The 11,423-nt window shown below is 46.0% G+C and overlaps 1 pseudogene; it reads left to right on the forward strand.

Moving 5' to 3' along the window:
- Positions 1-7,262: 7,262 nt before the first annotated feature.
- On the forward strand, positions 7,263-10,236 carry LOC108585633 (annotated as a pseudogene).
- Positions 10,237-11,423: the final 1,187 nt, after the last annotated feature.

Genomic DNA, 11,423 nt, shown 5'->3' on the forward strand with positions numbered 1-11,423 from the left:
TAAATAAAGAAAAACAAATGAAACTCTAAGCAGAAGAAAAGAAAATAAAAATTATAGTAGAAATTGGTAAAATAAAAACAGAAAAACAATACAGAAAATCAATTTAATTGAATGAAAAGTATGAAAATGTTTTTAAAGGATAACCATTTAGCTAGACTGAATAAGAAAAAAAAAAAAAGAAAAGGCACAAATGATCAAAATCAATAATGATGAGGGGCCATCACTACTAATTTGAAACAAATTAAAAGGATTTTAGGAGACTATTACGCAAGACATGAATTACCAAAACTAACTCAAGAAGAAACAGAAATTCTGTATTCATCTATGACAAGTAAAGTAATTGAATTTGTAGCTAAAAACCTTCCAACAAAATAAACTCTAGGCCCAAATGTTTTCACTGGTGAATTCTACCAACATTTAAGGAAAAAATAATGCTAATTCTACAATCTTTCCCAGAATATAGAAGCAGAAGAAACACATCTTGACTCAATTAAGTAAGGCAATGATACCCTAACACCAAAACTACAAAAAGATTTACCAAAAAAAAAAAAAAACCCTCAAATTACAGGCCCAAATTCTTCATGAACATAAATGCAGAAATCCTTAACAAAACATTAGCAAGTCAAATTCAGCAGTATAAATAAGAAGATAATACATCACAACCTAGAGGGGTTTATCTTGGTAATCTAAATTATGAATAATTTGTCACTGGATGATGAAATTATGGGGAGTTTTTTTCCTCCAAATTTTCAAAAATGAACATGGTTTAATTCTTTAATGAGAACTTAAATATTGCAATTTAAAAGAAATACAATGAATTTTCTTCCAACATTTTCTGGAGTAGATAGTGAGTGGAAATGCTGATTTGGGTAAAAGAGAACACATTTCTTTCTCTCTCTCTCTCTCTCTCTCTCTTTTTTTTTTTTTTTTTTTTTGAGATGGAGTCTTGCTCTGTCGCCAGTCTGGAGTGCAGTGACGTGATCTCAGCTCACTGCTAACTCCGCCTCCTGGATTCAAGTGATTCTCCTGCCTCAGCCTCCTAAGTAGCTGGAACTACAGGCGCCTGCCACCACACTCAGTCAATTTTTGTATTTTTAGTAGAGACAGGGTTTCACCATGTTGGGCAGGATGGTCTTGATCTCTTGACCTACTGATCCATAAGGAAAAAATGAAACCATGAAATTAAAAACAGCAAATGTAGCAGGATGCCCCCTCATCTGTCCCATGACCAAGCAAGGGTCCAGCAGAGTCCTCAGTGACAAGCAGGGGCCTCTGAGGCCCCAACCACACAGAGGAACCACCTCCCCTACATAACAGGGACATTTGCACGAGGACACAATCAGGTTTTGTCATTTGCCAGGTATATTATAATAACTCCTTTTTCAAGGGCAAAGCAGTGAGGAAGTCATCAAAGTGGCCACGCTTGTAAATGGCATGGCATGTGCAGAAAAAAGAAATTTCTAAGTATTTCTTCATTCTCTGTTCTTAGCTTGGACCTTGGACTTTATTATAAATAGTTACTCTAGTACCAAAAGCTGAATGAGACTATTGTGCCATGGAGAAGGGTAATCTCTGCCGGCAGGAAACCAGAACTGGTCTACCTCCAAAATCACCAAGAGGGATATTTTATTTAATTTTCTATTCTATTTCCTATTTTATTTTGCAATTTGAAAAAGGAAAGGATGGGTGATATAAATTAAGTAATTTCTTTCCTTACCAATCTACCATCTTTCCCAAAATTCTGGCTCAGAGCTCTAGTGACACAACTTCTTCCCCTACTTCAGTCTGGAACAGAGTGGGCAGGTGTGGAGACTTAGTGATGGGACAGCTGAGGCAGAACTCACTGAGCTGATGCTGGTGAGAACCCGCAGTCACAGGCTTGGGTATCCCCGGGCCTGAGCAATGTGGGATCCCTCCCTCTCTGGGTCCTATGCACCTCCTCACATATTTGATGATGCCCCAAATTCCTTTAACAAAAAGCATTAGAGACAGAAAGTCTAAAATGCTAATTGCAGGAGAGGAGAGCCATAGGCTGGGGTTCAAACTAAAATGCAGCGATGGATGCAGAGCCAGTTCAGGGAGCAGCCTGCTGACAGTTCTAGATGTCTGAATGGAGGCCTCCTACCTACATGATTCTGCCTGTGTTTGGATGCCATCTTTCATCAGACCTAAAAACTGTGTCTGTATTTCTGCCAAAGAACAAGTTAAGGTTCCCGGGGACTCTGGGCAGCGTAAGCGATGCCCAAGAATTCTATGAGGTGATATGGCTGACTTCATGCACAAGGTACCACACTGCAGGGCTCCTTCAGCACCACACGAGTAGTGAGCTTCCCACTCATAGGCGAGAAGGTATCAGGCCTGATTCAGCAGGAGGAACAGTAACGTGAAGGATGTCCCTCGGACAAAAGTCAGAATGAGGCCAGGTATGGTTGACTCACAGCTATAATCCCAGCGCTTTAGGAGGCTGAGGCAGGAGGATTACTTGAGCTCAGGAATTCCAGACCAGCCAGGCCAACATAGTGAGACCTTGTCTCTACTAAAAATAATAAAAAAAAATTAGGCCAGGTGCAGTGGCTCACGCCAGTCATCCCAGCACTTTGGGAGGCTGAGGCGAAAGGATTGCTTGAGCCCAGGAGTTTGAGACCAGCCTGGCCAACATAGTGAGGCTCTGTCTCTATAAAAAATAAAAAAAATTGTCCAGGTGTGTTGATGCGCACCTATAGTCCTAGTTACTTGGGAGGCTAAGGTGGGAGGATCACTTGAGCCCAGGAGGTCAAGCCTGCAGTGAGCTGTGATCATGCCACTGCTCTCCAACCTAGGTGACAGAGTGAAATGACAGAGCAAGACCCTATCTCTAAAAAATAAAAATAAAATAAAAAGTCAGAGAGGTGAGAAGCACTGGGCAGGAGGAAGCAGGCAGGGAGACTGAGAGCTGCCTTGGGACAGCAGATGACAACGTGATAAGGTGCTGTAAGGAGGATGTGGAAGCCGCTGAGGGCAGGGCCTGGAGTCACTAGTGTGCCTGTGTGTCAACAGTTTCCCTGAGCCCAACTGTGGTGGTAGAGAAGGTCCTGACTCCCTTGAGGCTGCCTGACTTCCTTCTGGCCTCTCCTTGCAAGTCCTAAATATCGCTCTCCACTCCTTGTCACCTCAGAATCTCTTCAGCTAGGGTTTGCCATGGCCAGGACACACATGAGGAATCTGAGATGGCTTAAACGGCAAGTCTTCCTATTCCAACACCTGTGTCCTTGTTCACAGAGCCAAGACTGGTCCACCTGCTTCTTCACTCTGCTTCCGTATCCTTGGTCTTGCACATGTTTCTGCCTTCTGGGCCCTGCAAGCGCATGTTACTTTATTCGCTGCCTAAGCCTCACTCTTCAGGCAGCTGTCTAAATTCATTGTCTAAAGGCAACAAATCATGCAGCAGTTAAGAAGATAGACTCTGGTACCAGGCATTTATTAGCTATGCAATCGTGGGCAAGTTACTTATGTTCCTTCTGCCTTAGTTTCCTTCTATGTGAAAGGGATAATAATACCACCTGTTTTCATAAGCTTGTAAGAATAGAAAGAGTAAATATTTATAAACGATTTTTTGAGACATGGTTTCACTCTGTTGCCCAGGCTGGAGTACAGTAGCATGATCACAGCTCACTGCAGCCTTGACCTCCTGGGCTCAGGAGATCCTCCCACCTCAGCCTCCCAGGTGGCTGGGACTACAGGTGTGCACCACCGCACTCAGCTAATTTTTTGTGTTTTTGTAGAGACAGGATTTTGCCATGTTTCCCAGGATGGTCTCCAACTCCTGGGCTCAAGTGATCCGCTTACCTTGGCCTCCCAAAGTACTAGGATTACAGGCATGAGCCACTGCGCCCGGCCCATATTAACAATTGAATAATGACTGGCATATGGCATAAGGCTTGGCTCTTGTGCATGTATTTATTTATTCAATACATGTTTATTGAACAGCCACGTGCTACGTGCTGCATCAAGTGATGGAGATGCAATGGTGAATACAAAGAAGCCCTCAGGAAGCCTCTAGTCTAAATGAGGGACATTTAGACTTTCATCAATAATTGTACTTTAAATAACAGTACACAGTGCTTAACGGAGAGGTCCTGTTGTAGGACCACCAGGTTCAACTGCCCATCGGACAGTAACAGACCAATACACAGAAATGGTGGGAGTTGTAGCAGAGAAACAGTGTAATAATCATACGGCAGCCAAACAAGGGAGTGCGAGGGAACCTCAAATCTGCCTCCCCAAGGAGTTTTAGACTGGAGTTTTTAAGGGAATTTTGGTGGGTAGGGGGCTGAGGAGCTAGGGGTTGCTGATTGGTCGAAAAGTGATGGGTGAAGTTATGGGACAAGGAGATGAAGGAACCACATTTCTGTGCTGGATTGGCACCTTGGGGCTGGGGTTCTGCAGACTCGTTGATGTCAGGCATTCTACTGGAATGCAGGATCTGAAAAATATCTTAAGCAATTTTTTGGTGAAAAGGTCCAGTGTCAGAGATTCTATCTCTAGGAACAATGAGGGAGCAGGTGGTCCATGTGCTACGTGACTTTCGGTTAGCGAGCAACTGCAGGGAAGTGGGTCAAAGTGCACCAGCACACCCTGGTCAGTGCCTAGCTATAACTCTGCCTAGAGCCTGGCTTGAAATTCTCGTTAACGCTGTGAGAGTGCTTTCAGTGCAGTGCTGAGAGAGTGTAATATTAATAGATCTCACCCAGGGTGGGGTGAAATGTCTGAGGCCAGACATTCAATTCCCATCTTCTCACTGGCATCTCGAGATAACCACTGGCTACCCTTTGGACTCTGGTCCCTGAAAAGAAGCCAGTTTGCTTCCTGAACTAAACCAGTGCCCTGAGATGGAAGCATGATATCATATAAACCACCACAACCAAACCACATACCAGGAAAACACAAGTCAGATCTTCTTGGCTCTTCCACCAGCTGTGAGACATGGGGCAAGGCTCCAGATTCAGCTGGGCCTTTATTAACCAGCCCTGGAGTTAAATCATCAACCCAGAGGTCTGTCCTAACCCTGGAGCCCAAGGAGACCCCTGATTTATGCAGCAAGCAGGGTGAGTGTTGATGGATTTGTCCTTCCCAGTGACAGAGAGTATTTCAGAGTCAGCAAGGTCAAAGTGCTGAACTACACCAGAAATGACAAGGACATTGTAAAAATTCAGTGAGCCCATTAGATAATTAAAACTGTTCAGACTCTCAACTTTGTTTTAAGGATTTTTTTTTTTTTTAAATAAGATTTTGCACTTGGCCCACCCTGGAGCGCAGTGGCACAATCACCGCTCACTGCAGCCTTGCCCTCCCAGACTCAAGCGATCCTCCCACCTCAGCCCCCTGAATAGCTGGGACTATGGTGCGTGCCACCATGCCTGGCTAATTTTTTATTTTTTTACTTTTTGTAGAGGCACGATCTCACTATATTGCTCAGGCTGGTCTCCAACTCCTAGACTCAAGTGATCCTTCTGCCTCGAAGTCCCAAAGTGCTGGAATTACAGGCCCGAGCCACCACACCCAGCAGGAATATTTTTAAGGCAGAAAAAATGGTAAATATGTGACCAGTGGGCAGGGATTTGTTAATTCTTTTAACCCAAGTCAGGGCTACTGTCCAGGCGATACGCCAAACCTGGGCTGGCTTCCGTCCCGAAGTGGACTTTGATGCCTCACCACTCAACGCGCTGGCCTTTGGGCCAGCAACGTCACCATCTCCCGGGAGCTTGTTAGAAATGCAGAGCCTTGGCTGGGTGCAGTGGCTCATTCCTGTAATCCCAGCACTTTGGGATGCCAAGGTGGGTGGATCACCTGAGGTCAGGCGTTCAAGGCCAGCCTGGTTAACATGGTGAAACCCCGTCTCTACTAAAATTACAAAAATTAGCTGGGTATGGTGCGGGGGTGCTTGTAAATCCCAGCTAATTGGGAGGCTGAGGCTGCAGAATTGCTTGAACCCAGGAAGCAGAGATTGCAGTGAGCTGAGATCACGCCATTGCACTCCAGCCTCGATGGCAGAGTGAGACTCTGTCTCAAGAAAAAAAAAGAAAAAAAGAAATGCAGAACGTCAGGCTCTCCCTCAGACCTACCGCATTAGACTCTGCATTGAACAAGCTCCCCTGGTGAGTGGCGTGTGCATCAGTGTTTGAGAAGCACTTGCCTGAGGGGTGTTGGGAGGCTGCCAACCTATGTCAGGTGTGCTTTAAATATGGCACCTGTGTCTGCACTGTACAAACTCAAAGGACCCAACAAGTCATCTCTGTCTGTGTCTTCTGTTAACAGAAATATCCTAAACTGGGGGCGGAAAGTGGGTGTCTGAATATTCCTGGTTTAGCAGTAAGAATTCTTCAGCAATGAAGAAAATCTAATTTGCACTCCTAAATGGCACAAAGCCTGTTTCCTTCATGGCTTTGTCTTTGTTTCATCAAATTTACTCACCATGGTCCATACCCGAGACCAGTCAGCTCTGTGCACCAACTGAGTTAAGGCCTGCCTCGCTCCTCCAGCCAACCAGCAGGTGTGGGTGCCACACTGGGTGCCAGGGGATGGAGATGGACAGCATATGATCCCTAGCCTTGGGGGTGCCTTTGTTTTGCTTTGAGTTTTGGAATTTCCTAGACTTGGAACTCAGAGTCAAGTTCAGCTGAAACAGCTGAACGTCCCCAAGCTTCCTGCAGAAACTCCCAAACCATGAACTTTGCCTATGGTTCTGAGTCAAAGCCATAATCTAGCCAAGTCTCACCTTCATCTGAATCAAAGAGCATGTTTGAAGTGATAGTTTTAACTTCCTATTCTGATGGTAGGGAGGATGGTAGGAGAGATGAGGGGGTGAGTGCTTTGTCCTTATGGATTTCTGATTTAAAAAAAAATTCATTTTTTGTGGAGACGGGGTCTCCCTATGTTGCCCAGGCTAGTCTTGAACTCTTGGGCTCAAGTGATCCTCCCAGCTTGGCATCCCAAAGTGCTGGGATTACAGGCACCAGCCACTGCACCTGGCCTGTTGTTGTTTTTTATTTTTGTTTGTTTGTTTGTGTTTGAGACAGTGCCTTGTGCTGTCACCCAGGCTGGAGTGCAGTGGTGTGGTCATGGCTCACTGCAGCCTGGACCTCCTGGGCTCAAGTAATCCTCCCGTCTCAGCCTCCCAAGAAGCTGGGACTACAGGCAAGCACCATCATGCCTGGCTAATTTTTTATTTCTGTTTGTTTATTTATTTATTTTTGGTAGAGATGGGGTCTCCCTGTGTTGCCCAGGCTGGTCTCAAACTCCTGGACTCAAGTGATCCTCCTGCTTCAGCCTCCCAAAGTGCTGGCATTATAGGCATGAGCCACTGTGCATGGCTGGATTTTTGATTCTTAATCTCAGCTGTACCCAGGAAACTAAAAATGTTTATGCCTAAACTGCAACCCAGGTCAGTGCAAGAACATTTGCATAACAAAAAGTGAACTGTTGTAAGTGCTTTTCATTTTGCTGAATCTCCACAGCAACCCTGTGGAGTAGGTACTCTTACTACCTTCATGTTTGGATGAAGTCACTTTAGTAGGTACTCTTATTACCTTCATGTTTGGATGAAGTCACTTTAGTAGGTACTCTTATTACCTTCATGTTTGGATGAAGTCACTTAACTCCCCAGAGCCCCATCATCTTCATCCAAACATGAAGGTAATAAGGTCCCTCAGTCTGTGAGGGGTGGAGCCGGGCAGTCTGTCAGTTTCTGCACTGGACTGTTATGCTAAAATGCTTCAGATTGGCCCCCAAGTGCCCTTACACATCTCCCCAGGTGTCCATGGAGGGTTAAGCACCTCTGCTATGGACTCAGCAGGAGCCTGACCTGCTCTTGACTCCAGTCTCATAGAATCTATGCTCCCCCAGGCTGCCAGGTCTGGGGTGGGGATGGCACCTCAGTTGTGCAGCCTCAAATCAGAGCAATGCCCCTGGTTTTGTTTCTGTGTCTAGCTTCAGGTGCTCACATCTCAATGAAGGCAAATCACCCCAAAGTCATTTTGCCCCAGGCCCAGATCTCTTTTTCCACCTTCTTATCCTCTCCATCTTCTTTCCATCTCACTCCCTACCTTTAATCTCATCGATCTAAATAGGTTCACAGCACTGTTTATCGCCCACTGGATTGGGTTATAAATCTACCCAATTTATAACCCAGGGAGGCTGAGGCTGGAGAATTGCTTGAACCCAGGAGATGGAGGTTGCAGTGAATTCTGCAACCTCTGCCTCCTGGGTTCTTCCACCAAGTTTTCAAGGCCCTCTACGTCTTGAGCTGGCCCTGGCTTTGTTTCGCTAAACCAACCTCTGCTCTCAGCCCCTCTGCTTGCCTAGGCACTACCCTTCTTCCCTTGCCTGTGTTGGACTGACCCAGGCCCCAGCTTCTCCCTGCTCCCCACCTCTGGCCCACATGGAGCTCTCCAACTTCTCACTTAACACTTTCTGTCAACCCCACAAGCCTTTGATTAACTATTCTGCACTGTCTTCTGATTGTTTCAGAGACATTAGTCTATCTTACCAACAACACCAAGGACGGGGACTATAATAAATAGTTCTTGTGTTTTCCCTGCAGCATGAAACACTAAGCTAAACACATCACAAATTTGCAATAAATGCTTGCAGAATTAGATTTATGGACAGACTTAGAAAGCAGGCTGATTTAACCTTTTTCCTGGAGGTGATTGAGAAATATGGGGTGGGGGATGGTCTTTGAGTTGGTTGGGACAGTGTCACAGTTGAATACTGGGCAGGCTAGATGCTGCAGTTGAGTACTGGGCAGGCTAGATGCTGGAGAGGACATAGGAGGCAAGGAGGTCTGGATTGCAGGGTGCAGTGAGATCGATGTGTAAGGGCTATCTACTGTATATTGGTTATCTAGTGCTGTGTAACCAACAACCTCCAACCTTAGTGGCTTAAAATAACAAGTGTTTACTATTTTGTAAGTTCTGTGGATCATGAATTTGAGAACAGCTGTTCCCCTGGCTGGCAGTACAGAGGTGTCATGATTCCTGGAGTTACTGTAGAAGACATGAATCAGCAGGAGTTCATCAGAGCTCTGGTAGCCTTCCTTAAAAAGTCCAGGAAGCTGAAAGTCCCTGAATGGGTGGATACCACCAAACTGGCCAAGCACAAAGAGCTTACTCCCTGAGATGAGAACTGGTTCTACACAACAGCTGCTTCCACGACGTAGCACCTATACTGCCAAGGTGGCGCTGGGATTGGCTCCATGACCAAGATCTACGGGGGATGCCAGATAAATGGTGTCCTGCCCAGCCACATCAGCCAAGTCTCCAAGAGTGTGGCCCACTGGGTCCTCCAAGCCCTGGAGGGACTGAAAATGGTGGGAAAAGACCAAGATAGGGGCCACAAACTGACACCTCAGGGTCAGAAAGATCTGGACAGAATTGCTGGATAGGTGGCAGCTATCAACAAGAAGCATTAAAACAAATGATCCTGGGTTAATAAATTGCCTCAGTCATTAAAGAAAAAAAAAAAGAGAATGTGAGAGCAGCTTAGCTGGATGGTTCTGAATGAGGGAATCTCATGAGGTTGAAGTCATGATGTCAGTTGGGGCTTCAGTTATCTGAAGGCTTGACTGGGGCTGCAGAATCTGCTTCCAAGCTCACTCACACGCATGGCTGTTGGCTGGAGGCCTCAGTTCCTTGCCATGTGGTTGTTTATAACATAGCAGCTCACTTCCCCCAGAGCAAGCAACCTGAGAGAGGGAGAGAGAGGGCAGGGCAGGGGAGCATGAGGTCTCTGATGACTTAGCCTTGGGAGTGACAACCATCACTTCTACTGTGTTCTGTTGGCTACACAGACCAACCCTGAGACAATATGGAAAGAGACTACTCAAGGGCATGGACACCAAGAAGGAAGCTCATTAGGGGCTATTTTGGAGGCTGTTTCCACCAGGAAACATAAGACTCCGGCTCAAACCCACTGGAGGGATGGAAGAGGAGGGAGAGAGTCTCAAAGGACTCCAGCCTGGAGTCTGGAAATTGAGGGGTCTCCTTCTCAAAAAGGCCTTTCTTGACTACGCTGGCCAAACACTGCCCCCCACCCTCAGGTCACTCTCAGGTTATCCCATATACATTCTTTGCACTTTTCACTCTGAAATTGCCTTTCTTGCAGATTTGTTGTATCTTTCCCATTAGGAAATAAGCTCCTCGTCGCACACCAACATGGCACATGTATATAAATGTAACAAACCTGCACGTTGTGCACATGTACCCCAGAACTTAAAGTATAATAAAAAAATTAAAAAATAAGCTTAAAGTATAATAAACAAATAAAAAACTAAGCTCCTCGTGAGCTGGGAACCTGCCTTGTTCATGCTGTGTTCCCAGTACCTAGTGCGGTGCATGACATGTAGTGGGTATCAGTACATATAGATCTAATGAACAAATGAATGACACCTGGGGGAAGGGACACGACCCTTTGCCTAGGGGTGGGAGTTCGCACTTTGCACAAGGATGGGGCCAGTGGGGCTGAAATCCAGCTGGCGCCCTGCGTTGAAGTCTCGTCCTGGGGCAAAGCCTTCCTCCACTGAATACCTGAGTCCTCTCAGCTGGGTCTGCCTCAATCCTACAAAAGGGCCATGTGTGCTAGCAGAGGTAGGGGGCTCCTGCCAAAATGTTGGGGTGGAGGCTGCAGTCCATAGTGCTATCCCAGAGATCTTTTTATTCTTATTTTTTATTTTTAGAGACAGGGTGTTGCTCTGTCACCCAGGCTAGAGTGCAGTGGAGTGATCATAGCTTGCTGCAGCCTCGAACTCCTGGGCTCCAGAGATCCTCCTGCCTCAGCCTCCCCAGTGGCTGGGACTCTAGGCGCACGCCACTGCAGCCAGCTCAGAGATCTTTCTGAAGCTCACTCTACTTTTCCTGTGGTTCTAGCCCTTTCCCTCCTGTTTGAGGCTCCCTTGGGCTATATAAGTCGCTCTGCAGCCTCTCCTCTAGAGTAAATAAACCATTCCCTCGAGGTCCTTTTCTGCCCCAACCAGTCTCTGTGACTTTACAAGCTTGTCTGGCTTCTGTGTGTTAAATAGCATTGTCTGGACTGACAGCCCCCGCTCTGCTGAGCCTAGAACCAGGGGAGGAAGTGGACACGCTAGTTTGAGTTTGGCCCTTAAAACAGAAGGAACATTGATCAACACAGGACCTACTTCGTTCCACAGCAGCTACACACAGTCACGACAATTTCTTACCTTTCTATGGTGGCTTATGTTTATAAACAGCTTTTCCATACTTCAATTGTCAACAGGAAACTGTCATTACCACGAGCTAAAAAGCATTTACTGAGCACCTGTTGCATGCAGAGGGTGCTGTGATAGGGAATATAGTTGTGACAAGAGAGATGGTAAGTTATTTATCTCCCAAATTTAATGTTAGATAAGAAATGTGAAGTGCAGAACCCTA

This window comes from Papio anubis, chromosome 6, assembly GCF_008728515.1.
Source record: "Papio anubis isolate 15944 chromosome 6, Panubis1.0, whole genome shotgun sequence".
Classification (NCBI taxonomy): domain Eukaryota; kingdom Metazoa; phylum Chordata; class Mammalia; order Primates; family Cercopithecidae; genus Papio; species Papio anubis.